This window comes from Helianthus annuus, chromosome 10, assembly GCF_002127325.2.
Source record: "Helianthus annuus cultivar XRQ/B chromosome 10, HanXRQr2.0-SUNRISE, whole genome shotgun sequence".
NCBI classification, from domain to species: domain Eukaryota; kingdom Viridiplantae; phylum Streptophyta; class Magnoliopsida; order Asterales; family Asteraceae; genus Helianthus; species Helianthus annuus.
In genome coordinates this window covers 28,682,390-28,703,524 of record NC_035442.2, presented here as the reverse complement: position 1 = coordinate 28,703,524, position 21,135 = coordinate 28,682,390, and the positions used below count along the sequence as shown (strand labels likewise).

The window sequence follows — 21,135 nt, the reverse complement described above, 5'->3', positions numbered from 1 at the left end:
CATTTTTGCTGATGTTGCAAGTTTTTTTGTTGAGTTTAGGAGGGGATTCACATATGGCTTCTACATTCACGATTTTAACAAACAAGAGGCGGGATCTGTTTTGAGTTCGGATCATCCTACACCCGTTCATTCGGATCTATATAAAAAGCCACAACCATCACTTTTTCACATATTCTCTCTAAACCCTAACCGACAACTTCATCTCCTACATCGGATCCATCATGTATTCATCTTCTTCATTCGTCCTGTAAATCAAACAATCCTTATTTTTCCTTAATCCTCTGCATTCCTTCGGATCAACAATCAGGTAATCTTGATTTTTTGTTTGGCTATTCTTCCCAAACCCTAACGTCAATCACATGATTCATCTAACCAAACCCTAATGTCGATTAAATAGCCTGAAGCCCCGTTTTATTTACTGCTCCGAAGGTTTAATCTGGATATGTTTTGGTCATTGTGTTTTCATTGATTTGATTCAATCGTGATTTCGGATTCAAGCGATCTTCTCTGATTCAAGCTTTGGTTATCGAATGTGTTGTGTTTTGATGTCTTCATAATCCATTTCACATTTTCGGGTTTGATTAGGATTTATTTTTATTCAGATTTCATTTTTTTTACAAATTAGTTTCAGTTAGGGCTTTTTTTTCCAGATTTATTACATTGATTTGTTCAGAATAGGGTTTGTTTTTGATCAATTGTTTTCAATGATTTGATTTTACTTTTGATGTTTATCTTACCGTTCCATTCCTCGCCATCAATTTTTTTTTGTTAAGATTATGATTTTTTACCCATCCGTTTTGAGATTTGGTTTTTGTTTTTGGTTTTGGAATTTGTTTCCGTTACGCATTTGTCATTTTCAAGTATATCTACCCCCAAATTGTTGTTGTTTATAGGTATATTTGTAGCGATTCATCATCTACTACAATTCAAGAAGCTCGTGGCTTAGATGACAAGATTTATGACTGCAATCACCATCTTGGCAATCAAGAACGGTTAGTGTTTCAGATTTCTATTTACCATGGCCATCAATTAAGCTGTGTAATTAAAAAAATATATGCAAACTAAGTTATATATGTGCAATGCAGGTTGGGTACTTTTGAAGATCATGAACCATTAAGGGGAAACAAGCACCTCCACCATGAAAATTGGTAACCACCAAAAATGCTTCTAAATATAGTCGTTCAATTATTTCATTGTCATCCTTACATGATAATCTCGTAAGTTTAAATTAGATGTTGGTCCACAATAGAGTCTATTTTATAAATGAAATTATTAATATGATTCGTGGTATGCAGAATGATAGAATCAAATAGTTGCAAATTTATCATGAAGACAATAATGCACAGGGAAGGTTCAACTTTCCATCAAATGTACTATTACATCTCATGAAACTATTCACTTTAAGGTTGAAATTTATATAATTTTTTTCTCTGTAAGGATAAATTTTTTAAAAGTAATAGGCTATGAAAATTTCCAATCTTAGTTTTTAGACATTAAACATAAATATATGAGGGGACAACTAACCCAAACAACTAAAACGTTTTAGATTTAACTATATTAGTCCTCAATTTACCCTTTTTGACCCATATGAGGGCAGACCATACCCAAACAACTAAAACATTTTCTATTAATGCTTTATTTTCGTCATTAATTTTTTTTAACAACTTGATCTAAATATGATATAGTTAATCTTAAGTTGTCTACTTTTCATATATTGAATCCATGTTTGGCTTTTTTTTCTATTTCTTTTTTTTTTCGTATTGTGAAGGATTTTCAAATAAACGTTTTAAAATGCACCAATATCGACTATCTAATCAATTATATTTTTAACTGTCTTTATTTGTTTGTATGTTAAACTTATTTAGCATTGTTAACTGGCCAAAATTACATAATCATGTCAACTTATTAACGTTGCAGTTGCTTCAAATCTGAATAATCAGATTAAAGTTTCAACCCCTCTATGAATGGATATGATTCCTAAGTCATTCTCACCATCTACCACCACTTTTAACTTTACTTTTACTTCAACTATTCATGGGATTCTTTATTTTTGAGGAACAAAAATTCTTTTTTACATGTTAAACGCATTTTCTTATGATACTTATGCACAAAGCAATGGGGTTTTTCTGATTCAGTATGCTCTTTTTGAGCCACATCCGGTGGTCAGACAAATCTTTGAACTGAAAACACTTTTTCATTATAAAAGCATGCCTGATGCTATGGTAGATGCCACCTATTATTACATATTGGCTTATAGTTCTTTAGCGATCTCGGTTATTGTGACTGAAACGAGTTGGCCATGGTCTGGTGAGGCCAATGAAAGTGATGCCACAGTGAAAAAAGCACTTTCAACAATAACTTGATTCGGCAACTTTTGAGCGGGTCGGGACCGCCGAGTCAACCCAAAATGTTAGTAAAGTCATATATTTATTAGATGTTTAATGATGACAAGAAGCCAAGTTATGGTATGTTTTATAAGATGTTAGGATCTTTACTCTCTTGAATGCTTAAGTTTTTTGAAGGTAGGTTACTAGGTTTAGATTTTTAGTTGTTGTTATTTAAATGAGCTCATTTGGTTGATTTAATATTGGGATGGTTTTGAGTTATGTAGGGTCATCAGTGTTCGATAATGGTGATGACATGTCACGCTTATGCTGGATTGTTGGCAACAGATGGAGCAGATCGCAAAGTACATGTATGGGATGTTGACGATCGTTTTTGTACACGTTCCTTTACGGGTAACAAGGGGTTATGACAATAGAGATTAGGTATTTTTTAACTGTTTATTTTCTAATGTGGATTTATTTAATATTAGTTAAGTTATATTTTATTCTTGCTTTATTTTGTATTTATACATAACTGAGCTTTGGAATTGCTTAGGATCAACTGGGACCTTCAATCAATTGGTAGGGTGTTCTCACAAATTGCTACTGCACAGAGTGAGGCAAGTTCATTTTGCATTTGAAAATATATTTATTTAGGAACAAAGAAATTAAAAGGTTTTATTTACATGTTGTTAGCTGACAGGTACACCTGGATATCTAAAATCCACCATAATGAATGGGATGTCCTTTGTGGACAATTGGGCCTTTGTTTGAATGTTGCAGCTGATTGACAAAGGTGTATAATGTTGCAGCTGATTAACCTTATCCGTCTTTGTCATGGTAAAAATAAATAAACGCATATTTTGACCGGAATTTGTCTTTCCCCATTAGTCAATCCACCTATTTGACACAGCTATTGAATCTTTTTTGGTTCTTCTGACAAAATAAGCTTACTTACATTCGTGATTTTTTAGGCTGGTGAACTAAAGAGGGAGTGTTTTAAAGTCTCTAAGGTAATAAAGAATCTATCTTTCATCCAAAAGCTAAATCGATGTTACATCAGAATTTTGCTCTATATTTCATTTGAATTCATTATACTACTTATGATATTTGCCAAAAAAAAAATTATGCAATCTTCATAACTGCTTTGTTGGAATGCAATGGAATGGGTCAAGAAAAAAAATACTCCAGTGCAGAAGATAGATAATGAGAAAAAAGAGAAATGGAAAAGGGAGAAAGAAGTGAAGGGGGTGGTGGCCTGAGGGTCACCACCGTCACACCACCAGCACACCACCAGCATGGTCACCATCTCGACCGTTTCCCATGCAAGCAAAAGAAAGAAGGGATGGTGACTATTAATCTATGAAATCGACGGTGTTTAACAGCGGCGAGGGATTCGATTTGTCGTGGACTACCAAGAATAACCGCGATAATTGACGAATGAGGGTTCCGGAAGTTGTGATGGCCGACCGACATGATAGTGGAGGTGAGACTTATGCCTTTTTCTAAGGTTCAAATGATGGCGTGATGGTATGTTATATGTAATGGTAGATATTTCTATTCTATTAAAAAATCACTTTCTTTTGGTTATCTTGCTTTAGGGTTCTTATGTTTGCTTTTGTTCCATAAATGCAAGGTTGATTAGTCGTGGTGCACGCTTTCCATATCTGGATCGATTTATATTGAATTTCCTCACGGAGCTTGACAGGATTTAGTAATTGCATCGAAAACTGTCGCTTTTGCCGATAGACCATTTGGTTCAGATTCATGAGGTGTTAAATGCCATTTAAGAAAAATAAAGTGCGTTAATTCGAGGTATTTTTTTATAATTTTACTTACTTAGCAATAGACGCTAATTTTTCGAGGGATTTTTCTTCACCCATTGTGTTGTTTAATGTAGATTACAAGTAAGACCCAAATTGCGTTAATTCGAGCTATTTTTTTAAAATTTTACTTACTAATGAGATGTCCCTTACATGTATTTAAATGTTATCCAAACGAATGCTTTGCATCTCTTGCACTATTTTGCCACTGATACAAGGCTGCGAATGTTTTAAGTTTGGGTTATAATTGCTCATATTATATTGCATTTTATTGATTTAGGATTTTTTTAACCAAACTACATTATTTCATTTGGTTGTAGGGAAGGCGGCTTCAAAGCAATCCAAACCACCTCAAGTGATGAAAAAAACTGCCAAAGTTTTGAACAACTTTGACGTGTCGACTGAGGTTATTCCTTAACTTTTTTTGGTAGAGCTTGCAAAACCTCAAGTGATAATGTTTCAAAGGATTAGCGGATAAGTCATATTCAAAGAATAAAGTTCAGGTGGGGTATTTTTTTTTTATAATTTTACTTACTAATGAGATGTCCCTTACATGTATTTAAATGTTATTCAAACGAATGCTTCGCATCTCTTGCATTATTTTGCCACTGATACAAGGCTGTGAATGTTTTGGGTTTGGGTTATAACTGCTCATATTATATTGCATTTTATAGATTTAGGATTTTTTTTACCAAACTACATTATTTCATTTGGTTGTAGGGAAGGCGGCTTCAAAGCAATCCAAACCACCTCAATTGATGATGTTTTAAAGGATTAGCGGATAAGTCATATCTCAAAGAAGAAAGTTCAGATGAGGACTTCAGTTTTTTTTCGTTCTAAAAACATGTTTCTTTTGTCATTTCTGTTAATTCATAATATTATCATAATGCCTTCATCTTTTTGACACAGTGGCTCTACGTGCTTGGATCATAATGGGTTCTGATTCAGATCTTCCAGTGATGAAAGAAACTGCCAAAGTTTTGAACGACTTTGACATGTCGACTAAGGTTATTCCTTAACTCTTTTTGGTAGAGCTTGCAAAAACTGTGGGTTGGGAAACAGATCAAAACGAGTATGTGAAATCTGTTGGGTCGATCAGATTATGTGACATCTGAATATTGAGTGACCTATGAGAGTTGCTCAGAGTTGGTCTAAATATGATGTTCTAAACCGGCACATAAAGTTAGCTAAGAAGTACACGGGTCAAAATAATCAGTTTTTTTAATTTATTTGAGACTTCAATATGTAATTATTAATAAACAAAATAATAAATACGATATGTATTTATTTTTATATTTATTTTTTATTTAAGATTTATATAACCCAAGTCACGTTTTATGGAGATAATCTCTGGTTGCCTCAACACTGGCATGTCTGGTACGTTTTTTGTTTCTCAAGATCCATTAGAGATTTTGAATTTTTATAGTTTGTTTTCATGATAAACTGGTGCGTTAAACCATTACTTTACTATATGCTTGTGTTTACTTTCTCAATGGAAGTTTTGGTTTCCTTTGTAATTATTCCACATTATGAGTTATTTTTTATTACTTTGTCTTTTTAAGTTTGTGAATTACTTTTTGGAGATTGTACATTTGTATTAGCCTATTAGGATCATTTGAAGGTCGGTCTTCATAATTTTTTTGTAACATGTATTCACGTTTTGTTTTGTGATATTATTCTTTGTGAATGGATTTACAAAATCGACAGTGTGAGAGAAGTTGGAGCAGATCTTATTTGAGAAGTTGACTTTTCGAAGTAATTTATGTTTGTGCGGCCCTTGACATGGCATAAGTAGATTCTTCATCATTAAACGGGTTAAAAAATTAATTATTTTTTTTTCGAGTTGTATCTTATCTCAAATTTTATACTTTAAAAATTTGCTGAAATTGAAATGGTTCGCTTTCTTTACATTTTCTTTTTGGTTTATTTTATGTTTACTTAGAATGGTAGTTATGTGCTTACTGGTGAAGGAGCAGGGAATCTGATCAAGGCCTTTTGATATGTTACCAAACACCCTTGGTAACCTGCGTCAGGTATACACCAATAGTGTACAAGGAATTTAGTCAAATGGGTCAAAAGTTGCACGAACTATGACTAATATAGTTCATTATGGACCAATCCAGCATGTTTTAACCCACAATAAGCAACACGTTTTGACATGTTACGTATTAATGAACATGCATGGGGCCTACTTAGTTTCACCGATGTTAACTGATGGAGGTTGTGAAATCCGAGTGTTAATGTGCATATTTGGTGTGATTTATTGCCGTTTACGTGATTATACGTTTGGAATATGTGCACTACGAAAGTTTGTGATTTTGCAGGTAAATCGCGTAATTCGGTGAATTTAAAGTGCTTAAAGATGATGTGGAACGGCCGTGGATGATAAACATAGCGAAAGGTGTTAGTCGGAAGATGCTTCGGGTTAGAAAATATCTTGGAATCGAGATGAAACGAGAAGGAATGAGGCATAGGGACCATTCAGTCATTTATTGAAAGTTGCCACATAGCTATGTATGGAGTTCACATGCACAACGTAAGCTACTCTGTAGATCCGTAGGCTACGGATTGGAATGTCTGACATCAACAGAAACAGCGAACTGTAGCTTACGGTTTAAAACGTAAGTTACATGTATGTATGGCGGTGTATCTTTTATTGTTGAAGGGCATTAAAAGAAAAGGATTTAAAAAGAAAAACCCTAAAGTGGATGCATAACAGTGGGTGATTGGAGGGATTATTAATTTGAGAACTCACAACATTATCATCAATCACGTGGGTGGAGAAAATATTGAACTAGAGGGGTTTTTGGCGGCATTTATTGAATGTTCATTATCATCACAAGATTAAATTGGGTGAGAAGGAGAGAGGCAGGCATCACGTGGAGCATCATAGGCTTTGGAGATTTTTAATCAACATCAATCATCCATCATCAGCACACATCACATCTCGATGATCATTAAAAAGGCATCACATAAGTTGACAATTGAGAAAAGGCATCATGTGCACAAGGCATCAGTTTTTAATAAAAATCATCCACTAACTTGAGACATTGGACTACGTGTGACGGCAAGGAGAAGCCCAAGAAACACTTGGGCCGCACATGGGACTTCTTTTGTATGCATGGAGCCGTCCAAGACATCACGTCACGTGGACTTCTATTTGGGCCACGTAAGTGGGCCGACATATTGGAGTGTTTTTGGGCTGCGAACATGAATATTGAGGAGAGGTACAAAAGTCAAAAGAGAGGATAATCTCGGGGATCTTCGACGGCAGACGGCAGTTAAAGGGTTTTTCAACCCGGTATCAAGCGAGTGAAGATCAATCAACCGAGATGAGCTGCTAAATCTCTCGTGGACACTTCGGGTGAATGATTCTTGTGAGACACTTTTAATTCTAGTTTCTGTTTGTATTGAGATTTGGATTTGTAGTCGGGTGACAGCCGACTATTTACATAATTATATTATTTGTGTGACAGACAAATCCTGAGTGACAGTCAGAGTTATAATTATGTTTTGAATCCAACTATGCTTTTGTTGATTGAATGATTTCTATGTATGTTTGTTTTAATATTTATCTGATCAATTAATATTAAGATTTTGAACTGCATAGGTAATTGGTAGATGTGACAGATTTACTATTCAATCAATAGCATCCAATAAAATCAGAACTAGGTTATTAGTAATTACAGAATCTGAATCCCGTAGTGATCACCTTTTCTCATCATTGTTTTAAACCACAATTTTTACTTGTTAATTTAGATAATTCTCACAATCAATCAAACTGAGTTTTCAATTTAGTAGTAGTTAATTAATACTTAGCATCATAACACTTTCCACAATCCTCCTCTGGTTCGATATCCGACTTACTCTAGCTACTAGTTTATTTCGGTTTTTGCATGTCACTAACGACAGACATCAAAATGGCGCCGTTGCCGGGGAGGCGTGCGCAAAGTGTTTAGTGTTAAGTTTTAGTTTTAAAAAAAAATAAAAAAAAAATAATCCAAAACGTATTTGCCTTTTCTAGTTAGTTAGTTTTTTTTTTTTCTTTCTTTTTCTATTTTTGTTTTCTTTTGTTCGGTACTGCTTTTCGTTTGCTACTTGTGCAGGAAATATGAGCTGGGAATATAAAGAATATGTGAGATGCACAAGGTGTGGGTGCCAAGGACATTGGGCATTGATATGCCCAATGTTCGAGAGTAAGGCTGAACTTGATGAGTGGGTATGGTCCCAACGCATGCAAAGACAAGAAAATATGGGTTACCAGGGTTATTCTTATCAAGATAGATATCAAGAAGAGATCGATGATACGGATTACCATCATGATCCAAATTGGGAGCACAGTGGTTATGAGATGGATGATGGTCACCGGTACAAGCCAGATTGGGGTTGTAATGGAAAATCAGAATATTTTGAGGACTCTGGTTATGGAGGCAATGGTCATTTTAATGAATATGACTCATCAAGTCACGCCCAAGACATCCCTGATATATATAAGATTTATGAAGATGTAGTCAAGCTAGGTGAATTCATAAATGCACTATGTAATGAGCGAGTTAAAAGAGAGTCCGAGAGGTTAGGAAGCGACAATCAAGTGGACTCACAATCTCAAATATCCGAGTCAATCGCGGAGTCCCAAGATGAGGCTTGTATTGAAGAATCAGATGTAGAGGCAGGAACTCCCGCACGGGTAATAGTTGATGATAATGATTCACCCGTCCGTTTAAATATGACCATTGGTGCAATCCGTTTGGTTGCAAGTGTTGAAGATGAAGAGGAGAATGTGCCTATGATCTCAGTCCAGTTGGGTGAGTTCAAGACTGAGAGGGCATTGGTGGACCATGGGGCAAGCATAAGCATATTGGCAGGTCGAGTGTTTGATGAATATGATTTTGGTGAGCTTGAAAAGGTGGACACCACGGTTGTGCTTGCAGACGGGTCAAGGAAACCATCTAGGGGGATGTTGAGAGGAATTGCTGTAAGAGTAGGGGATTGTTATTACCCCGAAGATTTCCTAGTTGTGGACCACACGCCGTCCAATGTTGAAGGACAACCGCCGATTATCTTAGGCCGACCATTCTTGAAAACCGCGAAGGCTACCATTGATTGCAATGCTAATACTTTGAATATGGTCTTCGGGTCACGTAAGTTTTCTTTAAACTTTATGTCTCACACTTGTGCTTATTCTAATATTGCTAACAAGTGTCATCCTCCAATTAATGAGGATGTCCCAAAAGAGAGTGTTGCTATGATTGACAGGTCTAAAGATGAAAAGGTCGTGAAGGATAAAGTGGTCAAATCACCCTGGTGGCTCAAGATGAGAAACAAAAAGCGTTCAGTCAAGTTAGAAAAGAAGTCACCAGAGGATGCAACCAAATCTAAGAAGAGACCACTTGAGGTGAATATGGGTGAGTTCTCACAGTTGAAGGAAAAGAAGAAGCTCACAAGGAAAATTAAGGGTGAATTCTTACAGTCGATAGATTTCGATAACCCGGATCATTTGGATGCCATATGGAGTGATGGATGGCAGTGGGATACTTACCATCCACCAGCGCAAGTGTTCTTTGCACGAGAGATGCCATTTGAACCACCATGAGCTTAATCAGGTACGGTCTGGCTGAAGACCTTTAAACTTAGCGCTCTCGGGAGGCAGCCCGAGGATGTAGAGTTTGTACTTTGTTTTGGTTTCGTTTGGTGTGTTGTGTTTTGACAGGTTTATACAATTCTATCTTCACGGATGCAATGAATCAAGTGTGGGGATGTTTGGCAACATCCCCAGTGAGATCTCAAAGAATCTATGAGGGGCGTATTCTCCGGTTTAGATCGCAGCAGCTACACCGCTACAGACACTTGCTGATTTACTGATCAGGTCAATGTGTCTCTCTATCCTTTATTTTATTGGTTTTGTGTTTTTGGTGGTGTGAATTTTTGTGTTGGGAATGAGTTTTGTGTTGAGTCGTCTATTTATTAGCCGTTCATGGTCTGTGGGTGGTATCTCTCGAGTTTAGATTATAAATTGCACCATACATTGGGGACAATGTATCCCAAGTGTGGGGATGCGGTAACTCGAGAGAGGGTTGGTAAGATTGTTGATCTTAAATGCTTGAATTGGTTGAAATTGCTAAAAATTGAAAAAATTTGAAATTTTTTGTTTCTCAAGTATGCTTAAACTACATGAAAACTAACATTTTCAATCGCTAATGGGTTCCTTGCTGATATTAAGCTAATCTAGATCCCTAGTCATGGTTGTCCCTTTAAGTTTCATGAGAGTATTTCTGACAAGTTTAGAAAATAGTTGAGAAGAGATGCCTAACTAGGGGTAACATGCTTTAGGAATTACACATGCTACATGTCGGTAACCATATTCCTTTTGTTCGGTGAGATATTTGAGCCTACTAGATTGTTAGTTTAAATTGTTTTAAATGTTCATTTGCTGAGTGTAGGCCATATGTTGCTTTGTGTTAGAACTTGTGTGGTTTGATACGTGCCGAGACTGTGGTTTGGCGTTTACACATAGATGATAAAGGCATTAGGATCACTTCATTGTTTCATTTGTTGATTGTTTATCCACCCACCTTAGTTAACCATATTGAGCCTTATACCTTCCGTTTGTTACACCTTGTTGACCGTTTGATTACCAACCATGAGTGTCAATTGTGTGTTAGATGTTTGTTGAAAAAAAAAAGAAAAAAATTGAAAAGAAAAAAAGAGAAAAGAAAGAAAAAAAGAAAAAAAAAATTATTGTTATGTTCATGTTAAATAAATGGGTTGAAAAATAACCCATGTGTTAGTATCATTGTGAATAAGTTGCCATGGTTTGGTATTCTTTTGTGTTCGCCTTATAAAAAAAGATCCAAAAATATTACCTTACCTTTACCCTTAACCCAAAACCCAAAAGTCCTTTTGATATGTGTTACGTTAGTTGATACAGTGGAGGTGTGATTACTATACAAGCTTATGATTACAAAGTAGCATAGTTGGTTTTGAGCGAACTATATACTAGCACATTACACGCTAGTCTTGATTAAACCGAGAGGAGTCATCATTGTGAGGGGCGTGTGGCATGTGTGTAGTATCATAAGCATGTTAGTTTTGGTTAGGCATGTCTTTAATTGTTTTAAACGCGTATCATTTGTTTGTCAGTTTGTCAATCTCGATTGTGTCAGTCTATGGGACAGGTATGACTTGGGACCTTAAATTGCTAATTCGGTAAGGGATTCAATGGTGATTTGTTAATATGGTGACTAATGTTTGTAATGGTTGCTTGAGGACAATCAAGGATAAGTGTGGGGATGTGATGGAGGTTGTGAAATCCGAGTGTTAATGTGCATATTTGGTGTGATTTATTGCCGTTTACGTGATTATACGTTTGGAATATGTGCACTACGAAAGTTTGTGATTTTGCAGGTAAATCGCGTAATTCGGTGAATTTAAAGTGCTTAAAGATGATGTGGAACGGCCATGGATGATAAACATAGCGAAAGGTGTTAGTCGGAAGATGCTTCGGGTTAGAAAATATCTTGGAATCGAGATGAAACGAGAAGGAATGAGGCATAGGGACCATTCAGTCATTTATTGAAAGTTGCCACATAGCTATGTATGGAGTTCACATGCACAACGTAAGCTACTCTGTAGATCCGTAGGCTACGGATTGGAATGTCTGACATCAACAGAAACAGCGAACTGTAGCTTACGGTTTAAAACGTAAGTTACATGTATGTATGGCGGTGTATCTTTTATTGTTGAAGGGCATTAAAAGAAAAGGATTTAAAAGAAAAACCCTAAAGTGGATGCATAACAGTGGGTGATTGGAGGGATTATTAATTTGAGAACTCACAACATTATCATCAATCACGTGGGTGGAGAAAATATTGAACTAGAGGGGTTTTTGGCGGCATTTATTGAATGTTCATTATCATCACAAGATTAAATTGGGTGAGAAGGAGAGAGGCAGGCATCACGTGGAGCATCATAGGCTTTGGAGATTTTTAATCAACATCAATCATCCATCATCAGCACACATCACATCTCGATGATCATTAAAAAGGCATCACATAAGTTGACAATTGAGAAAAGGCATCATGTGCACAAGGCATCAGTTTTTAATAAAAATCATCCACTAACTTGAGACATTGGACTACGTGTGACGGCAAGGAGAAGCCCAAGAAACACTTGGGCCGCACATGGGACTTCTTTTGTACGCATGGAGCCGTCCAAGACATCACGTCACGTGGACTTCTATTTGGGCCACGTAAGTGGGCCGACATATTGGAGTGTTTTTGGGCTGCGAACATGAATATTGAGGAGAGGTACAAAAGTCAAAAGAGAGGATAATCTCGGGGATCTTCGACGGCAGACGGCAGTTAAAGGGTTTTTCAACCCGGTATCAAGCGAGTGAAGATCAATCAACCGAGATGAGCTGCTAAATCTCTCGTGGACACTTCGGGTGAATGATTCTTGTGAGACACTTTTAATTCTAGTTTCTGTTTGTATTGAGATTTGGATTTGTAGTCGGGTGACAGCCGACTATTTACATAATTATATTATTTGTGTGACAGACAAATCCTGAGTGACAGTCAGAGTTATAATTATGTTTTGAATCCAACTATGCTTTTGTTGATTGAATGATTTCTATGTATGTTTGTTTTAATATTTATCTGATCAATTAATATTAAGATTTTGAACTGCATAGGTAATTGGTAGATGTGACAGATTTACTATTCAATCAATAGCATCCAATAAAATCAGAACTAGGTTATTAGTAATTACAGAATCTGAATCCCGTAGTGATCACCTTTTCTCATCATTGTTTTAAACCACAATTTTTACTTGTTAATTTAGATAATTCTCACAATCAATCAAACTGAGTTTTCAATTTAGTAGTAGTTAATTAATACTTAGCATCATAACACTTTCCACAATCCTCCTCTGGTTCGATATCCGACTTACTCTAGCTACTAGTTTATTTCGGTTTTTGCATGTCACTAACGACAGACATCATTAACGTTCAATTAATACACCTTATTCGTCATGCATTATTTATTTTTAAATTATATATACAATTGTGTTGAATAAAATTTAAATATCCAACTCGTGAGTACTCACGGATGATAACCTAATATTTTATTATATAGTTGGTTTAACACTACTGCTGGGCTTGGGCTTTTAGTTATGGGCTGAGTTGAAGGTAGGCATGTAAGGTTTTGTTATGCAAAATTCATGTTTTGGTCTTTACTTTGTAGTATATGGGCTTTTATATATTCTGTTATAACCCTTTTTGATCTAAGCGGTTAACAATGGTTTATATTTTACATTTGAAATTTAAAGTTGATGGGATTATTTAACATATTTAATCACTAACATTTGTTATTTTTCTTTTTGTGGATAAGGTTGAAGTGCTTAAGCGATACAATTTGGCATAGCTTTTAAGAATTCCATTGAGGAAGACTATGTTACTTATGAAGTCATTTTGTGGAAATGTTTTTTTGTTGGTGATGGGAATCTATGTATCAAACAAGACATGTCAATTAAAGATGACCACTTTATTCTATTTGCCATGATTTTTGAGTCAAAATTTGATATGATAGTTTTTACTTTACAAGAAACTTTGGTTCATCCTCGAGAACGACGTGTTGCATGTGTTAAGCAAAAAGTTTAGGTTCCAGTAATTTAAGATTCTTTTAACAATCAATTAAACAAATATGATCAAGTTTTTTTTTCTTTCTCTTATAAATATACATAATACCTCATCATCTTCATCCAATTGAATACTCATATATCATTGAAGATGTTTAATTGTTTTTTACGTTATCTATCAAACAAAAAGATGAATTCTTGGGTATTTCTATGTTATTATCAACTTTGTTTCTATATAATATGTTTGTATTAATTTACATTGTGTATATAGATTTTGCCGAGGACTTACCACAATTGGGTTGGTGATTACAAGTTAGCTCCTGATAGATGGTATGGTTCGAATCATTATCATGGATGGAAGAATTTTTTTTATGTCAAAATTAGGATAGCATGTTCGTCATACTTTTTCCATGACGGATGATCCAATATGATTTAATCGTTAATGTTACCAAAGGATTCCTTGCTTTTGTTTCAGTAGGAAGGCAGTTTAACTTTTAGATAATATGCTTTTATCAAGATTTGGCACTTGCTCGAGGTGATTTCTTATATTGCAAAACCTCCCAGTTCTCCGAACATAAAGACTATTTGGTAATTATATTATCTGTTATTTTTTTAACTATGCAGTATATTAGTATTTAACCAATTATATAAAACTTCTTTAATATAAAATACTTATATAATACCTACGAAACATGTTACTATAACAGCTTTTCCTAACCATATATGGTTGGTTGTTATGGAAAAATATGGTCAAACTCTTTATATGACTACCAGATGGAATCACATCATACAAGACATGAAAAATGAAGATAAACACTTTATTGTATTTGACATGATTTCCGAGTCAAAGTTTGATATGATGCTTTTTAAAGGGACAGAAGCCTTGGTCCGTACTCCAGAATGACGTCTTGCATGTTTATATTGATTAATTTACCTTATTCTTCATGCACTTTTAATTTATTAATATATATGTACAACCCGTGAGCTTCTGTTATCTGTCTTCATGGTCCATCGCAACAAGTGGGAGAGATTTTGGTGTTATGGGCATTTAGAGAAGTGGGCCTAATTTATTTTCGTGGCATATTTTGGTCCCTAATATATTCATGTTGATAGCCTATGGTAATTTTATTAAGTTGTTGGTCAACCGTGTTTTGTTTTTGCTAAATGGGACCGAAGGGATTAATTATTTTGGAGGCCCTTTATTTGGTATTTTGGTTTAGCCCTTCAGGACAGTAATTGCTTCTGTCGTTTGGGTCTCTATAGCCAAAAGTTCGGTCTCTAAATGGGTTTGGTTAATGGTCTACAAAATTAAATAATAAAATGTACTTTAAACATGTTAAACCTCATTTATATTAGTAATGTAGATGTGCTCTATTGAAACAACAAATGTCGCGTATAAAGAAGTCTTTAACAAGTTGTGATTTTTTTTGTATTCATTTATTAAGTGTAAGTTATATTTACGTTAGTACCGGAACGTTTCTTTCATTAAAAGATTATGTCAACGGTGATAATGAAGAAATTTTCTTTTACCAAACCGTGAAGTTCGCGGGGGTCTCAGTATATATGGCTTATATTGTTCGCGAACTTTCTCTTAAACCGTCATCTTCTTATATGGCTTATGTTCCTACTTCGATGGTATATATTCATCTCTCTATTTAGGATGATGATCTTGTAATATATAGTCATATTTTGTAGCAAATAAATGATGTAAAATGTAATTGTTTTGTTTTCAAGTGGTCATTGGAAGACAGAGCTGGTCATTGGAAAACATAGCTGGAAAGCCTCAAAACATCATTTGAAGCCTCGCGATTTCATTTGAAGCTTTGACCAGGTGTTTGAGGGATCTAATGACACCGGTGGAAGAATTATGAATATTTTTAGTAGGTATACTTCTACTCAAAATTCTTTACTGTTTACAATTATATGCCTATTTTGTGGTTTGGATAAATTAATGTTTTAAGCTTTGTTGATCACATACATGTTGCCAACTTTTTAAATGCTTTCATATTGATGTACAGAACTGATGTTTTGTTACATCAATTGGAACATTTGGATCCACTTGAAGTGTGGCATGCCATTCTCTAAAATAGAAGAAATAACAGGACTCTCCACAGAAATATTTGATTTCTGCCCTTTACAAACTCAGTAATATGGAGGAAAGTGTCATTTAGAGTTGGCAAAACCACCAAAATACTTTTTTGTTCGTTCCTTATTGAACCTTAAAAACAAATTTAAGAAGTCATTTGGGAAGTTTCATACAATTTAAATACATTTCAGACAACATTTGTCCCATTCAACCTATTTCTTTTTTAGCTAATATTTTGTTTAACCAATTTGACATGTTATATATGGACCCATTTATTTATAAAGGGTCAAACTTTTCACATGTGATGGAAGATTCAAAATTAAAAAAATGGTAGCATGGAGCTCACTTGAGATGTTATATAAACATTTATGATTAATAAAATTTAAATATTACTGGATACAACATATGTATATGTCTTAAAATTGGTTCATAGTAGAACATTCATCACTTTGACCAATCTCTTCAAATGAGTTCTTCTTTCTACAAGATACTGCTAAAGCCTGAGTCCAAACAAATGGTCATCATCTTATTTGTTTGCTTTCATTTTGTTTTATTTGTTCTTATATCTTTCTTACTATAAAATGGGTTATTATGCAGTTGATGCCATCTGCGTATGTGAATCATTATTTTTCTAACAATCTTCCAAATCAGCCAATAACCGTTTGATTTGTGGAAGTGAGGTTCATCAGTGGAGTGTTAGAATGAAGAGAAAAAAGGAAGTTTTTACTACTTCAGTGAAGGAGTGAAGGATGGACATATGTTTCACAAGATATGTTTTAATCAGTGGAGTGTCAGAATGAAGAAAAAAAGGGAGTTTTTTACTAACTATAAACAAATACACCGACTCCAGTTGTTCCGTTATGCGCCTTTATAATTTTGAGAGATCTGATGGAACCGCGCAGTTATTCTTTTAGATCTTTTTTATTTTTTAGATTTTTTTATTTTTAGAATTCTTTTAGATTTTTTAGATCTTTAGAATTTTTTTATATTTTTATATTTTTTGAATTTTTTTGATTGTACATTTGATCAAAATATATTTATTCCTTATTAGATTAGTTAGTAATTATTTGATGGACGTAATTATCCTTATTATCTAATCAAGGGTTTCCATTTGGATGTATATAAGGAGAGATAACTAGAGAGATAAAGATCACATAATTACAATAACATCAAGAACTCACGAATTCGTTCATACTCTTTCTCTCTCTCTCAACGTGTTCATCAAAAACCTTTGAAAGCATGTGTTTTTATTTTATTTAATGACAATTCGATTAATGCAAATTAAATTTTCCGATCCGCGAGTATTCACGAGTTATAACCTAGTTGTATACATCTCAAAACATAAACATCTTCATATTCATAATATCTTAAATTTTTCGTGCTAAGATTCTTAGAAATTAGCAATACAAAATCCTTTTATTGCCAAACATTTTTATAAAAATTATTCATTCAGCTTAACATTTTATGAATTGTACATCTAAAATAGTTTGCTTATCAAAATTGCTTTGAGTTGAGCCACATGTTTTATCATGGTGATCCTTCGGGCACTGGGTTTCCTCTGGAATGATAGTGGGACGGGCTTTTGTTTACTGTTAAAAAATAGTTTCTTTTCCATGTTCCGAATTTAATTTTACTATTTGAGTTATTATTTTCACACATATTATATTAGGGGAAGGTTCAATTGAGAAGAAATTTAAGGTGAGAAGAAAAAAAGAAGAAAGGGCATATTGGTAAAACATTAAATAGTTTATAACTCCTACCATTAATTATGTTATCTCTCATTAATAAAAAAAAAACATTTTATTCTTACACATTTCAAAATTTATCCTACATGTATCTTACACTTACCGAAATTTACCCTACGCAGATCTAAATTTATCATACACATTTAAGAATTTATCCTACACATACTAAAATTTATCCTACACATGTCGAAAATTATTCTTCATCCTAAATTATTTTATCTTGAAAGAGTATATTTAAAACTGAGTTACAATTTTAATTAGTTAGCTAATTTAATTACAATTAGAAATTTACCTATATGCCCTTATTAATAACATTAAATACACATATTAAATGAAGTAAAATAGAGCATTTCTATTGGTTTAAAATTTATTCTTTTTATTCTTACAAAATTTTTCTTCTCATTTGAACCCTCCACTATTATATTAAACTCACCGCGCTTATAATCTACTGGTTAGATTACTTAAGCTTCCTGGGCTTAGAGCCACTGGGCCAGAAGTAGTGAAATTCAAAGTTGCTGTGTTAATGTTTCCATGGGTTTGGTACATGAAATGGCTTGTACCTAGGTACACAAATCGGTTTTTTTCTAATACCCGGGTTCAGGTATATACCCGGGTACAGGTATGATCGGGTTTTGACTTTTCGGGGATTGGCTATACCCGGGTCGGGTTTGGGTCCAGGTTTTGGCCAGAAAATCTATACTCGGTGTACCCACCCGGGTTCGGGTAGGAAATGAAGAGTATATAGTGTGATTTTTTTTAATGGAATGGATTAGCTAGGTAAAAAAAGTTTTTTTTTTATTTTCATAAAGGGTCTAACGATTGGGATATTCTTAATAAAAAATTCTAACAACTACAATCTCTCACCCATGCCCATGATTGTCCTAACGTACTCGGCCTGCGGCCTTTCCGTGTCGGGTTGTAACGGTGTTCCCGCCTGACGAGGTATGGTACCAAACCCGACCCGAGCGGTCGGACTTTCCTGCTATTTATCACTTTTATATTAATTATATATTATTATTATTGTGTACTAATCTGCAAAGCCCAGCGCATTGTAGTTTATACTACACTAGGCTGTGGGCTCGTAGAGACAACCCTAACTGGGTCTGGCCCATTGAGGTTAGGGTTTTCCCATATTCATTTAGTGGGGGCTTCCCATGTATGTATGTACTACTAGAGGGGGGGGGGTTTCCCCTGATTATATGCATTACTAGCGGGGGTTTCCCATGATTACATTTATTTCCAGTGGGGGATTCCCACGTTTATCCTTACTAGACTATTGTAACCATGAGTGTTCTTCTTAACCCGAGAACAGGAATACGTACAAGGTCACGTAGGTTTTACGTGAGTGCCCTTCCCCGAGGACAGTGGTACGCGTGGGGTTTACGTAGGTTTTACGTAAGTGTCCTTCCGACCCGGAAGACAGTAGTGGGTATGAGTTTACGTAGGTTTTACGTAAGTGTCCTCCCGAACCGGGAGACAGTGGTATGTACTACTTTATGTAGGTTTTACGTAAGTGTCCTGACTAACCTGAGGACGATGGTATATAGTCTAGCAATAGCGTAAGTACGAGTAATTATCCATTTCAAAACTTCCAACCCATTCCCAACCCGGGAATCCCATGCCTTGGCTGTGTGAACTCACCTTGGGTTGCTCGGCAGATACACAAAAAGGTCACTTGAACTAAGAGTGGTCAACCACGTCCTAACAGGGTTACCATACGGATTAGGTCTAGGTTCAAGTAAAGCACATAGGTTACACATAGTCTAACAGGCTATGTGCACGTAACGATCATGGCAAACCCGTATCACACATTAGCAATCAAAATCATATCATACTAACACATGTACACCCAAGGATAAAGCCCAATAAATAGATGGCCCAACCGATTGTGCGATCAGCACAACTTGTGCGATCCACAATAGGTTGTGCGATCAGCCTTATGCCCGGCCCATTAGCAAACCGACCCAAACCTGTTGCGGCCCAAAAATAACTAAATACAAAATAGCTTGTGCGATTTAATTCCTCTTGTACGATCCGAGTGACTTGTGCGACTGATACGTCTTGTGCGAGTGGGGTCTTGGGCGGTCCGGCCCAGTAACAATAACAGTCCAACATGAACTATAAACACGGCCCAATTAACAGGCCTTGTGCGACCAGGAGCCTTGTACGAATGGACTCCCTTGTGCGATTGACTAACTTGTGTGATGGGGGGGGGCTCTTGTGCGATCAGAGCCCCTTGTGCGATTGGTTTTTAAATCCCGATTTTTATGCTTATTCGGTTACACATTCAATAGTTTCCAAACATGTGATTATCGATCAACAACTAATCAATTTCAAAACATGCTAGATTTCGATCAAACAAGGTTGTTACAACCAATTCACCTAAACCCTAATCAATTCATAGCATGAACAATATCTAATCAACTCTTATGATTCGGTCCGATTTCATGAACATTCACCCGGTTACACATGTTTAATCTTAAACATCAATTCATGATAGCCGAACAACAACAATAACATATCCGATTACATTCATTCAAAACTTAAATCATCACACCAATCAATCCGAAAACAAGGCATAGCAACCAAGTAACATCAAATCGGTTCTAGCTTATTATCATGCGATACAATTTACAAGAACATCACATACGGTTTTAGCTTATTATCACATATACAACCCTAATTGGTTTAATCTAAGCAGGGAATCATAACATCATTCAACAAGAAATCACAAACAAAACACTAACCGATTTGTAAGTAATGCAAGAACGATCCGAACAGAGAGCCTTGGTGCCGTCGGCTTCGAGGGAGAGAAGAGAGAGCAAGTAGGGTTTTGTGAGTGTTATGATTTTTGATAAAAGTGAGAGATGGTTACTACCCCTAAGTGTTATGTTAACAACAAGATGGGACGAACCCAACTCGGCTGCCTATTGGTTTCGGTTACAAGCAATACGGCCCAAATGGGCTTGTGCGATCGAGTGATGGTTGTGTTATGCGATTGGTTCGTTTTTTTATATATATACATACACACATTACACAAAAACACCTAACAAACATGACGTTCATTAAATTAGCATATAACATAATTACACCAAGTTCACATACGTTACATCAAAGCACACAAAATAGGTTCGGATTACGAGTTGTCACATTATCCCCAACTTAAAAGAAATTTCGTCCCGAAATTTGGTACGTACTCACTGAGGAAGCTAGTTAAGTTGTATGGTTTTCCTGGGGTGTCACATCCTCCCCCCGTTGATCTGGAATTTCGTCCCGAAATTCCGTGGAAGCTTCAGCCTCAGTAGTGGTTATACTGTTTGCGAACAACTGGGGATACTTTTCTTTCATCTGATCTTCTCGTTCCCAGGTGAACTCTGGGCCACGACGGGAGTTCCAACGAACTCGAACAAGAGGGATTCTCGTGTTCTTGAGGACCTTGACATCCCGGTCCGTGATTTCAACTGGTTCCTCGACGAAACGCAACTGCTCGTCGATAGTGAGCTCCTTCAGAGGAACTATGAGGG

General features: G+C 35.6%; 2 long non-coding RNA genes across 30 annotated transcripts; both read left to right on the top strand.

Annotated features, from left to right (window-relative positions):
• Positions 1-89: 89 nt before the first annotated feature.
• LOC110884327 lies at positions 90-2,949 on the top strand. Of its 2 annotated transcripts, XR_002561075.2 has the most exons (6): positions 90-307; positions 894-992; positions 1,086-1,148; positions 1,296-1,370; positions 2,612-2,768; positions 2,881-2,949. It is a non-coding gene; the product is annotated as an uncharacterized LOC110884327 (long non-coding RNA). The 2 variants fall into 2 exon arrangements; XR_002561074.2 differs by lacking the exon at positions 1,296-1,370 and having other exon boundaries at positions 107-307.
• Positions 2,950-3,021: 72 nt separating this feature from the next.
• On the top strand, positions 3,022-13,682 carry LOC110884326. 28 transcript variants are annotated; one of them, XR_004869242.1, is made up of 8 exons: positions 3,022-3,164; positions 3,299-3,337; positions 3,500-3,854; positions 3,961-4,139; positions 4,468-4,650; positions 4,868-5,154; positions 6,090-6,180; positions 6,472-7,428. It is a non-coding gene; the product is annotated as an uncharacterized LOC110884326 (long non-coding RNA). The 28 variants fall into 28 exon arrangements; XR_004869243.1 differs by adding an exon at positions 5,460-5,961 and having other exon boundaries at positions 3,299-3,854; positions 4,868-4,970; positions 5,057-5,154; positions 6,090-7,428; XR_004869230.1 differs by lacking the exon at positions 6,472-7,428 and adding an exon at positions 13,534-13,681 and having other exon boundaries at positions 3,299-3,854; positions 4,868-5,961.
• Positions 13,683-21,135: the final 7,453 nt, after the last annotated feature.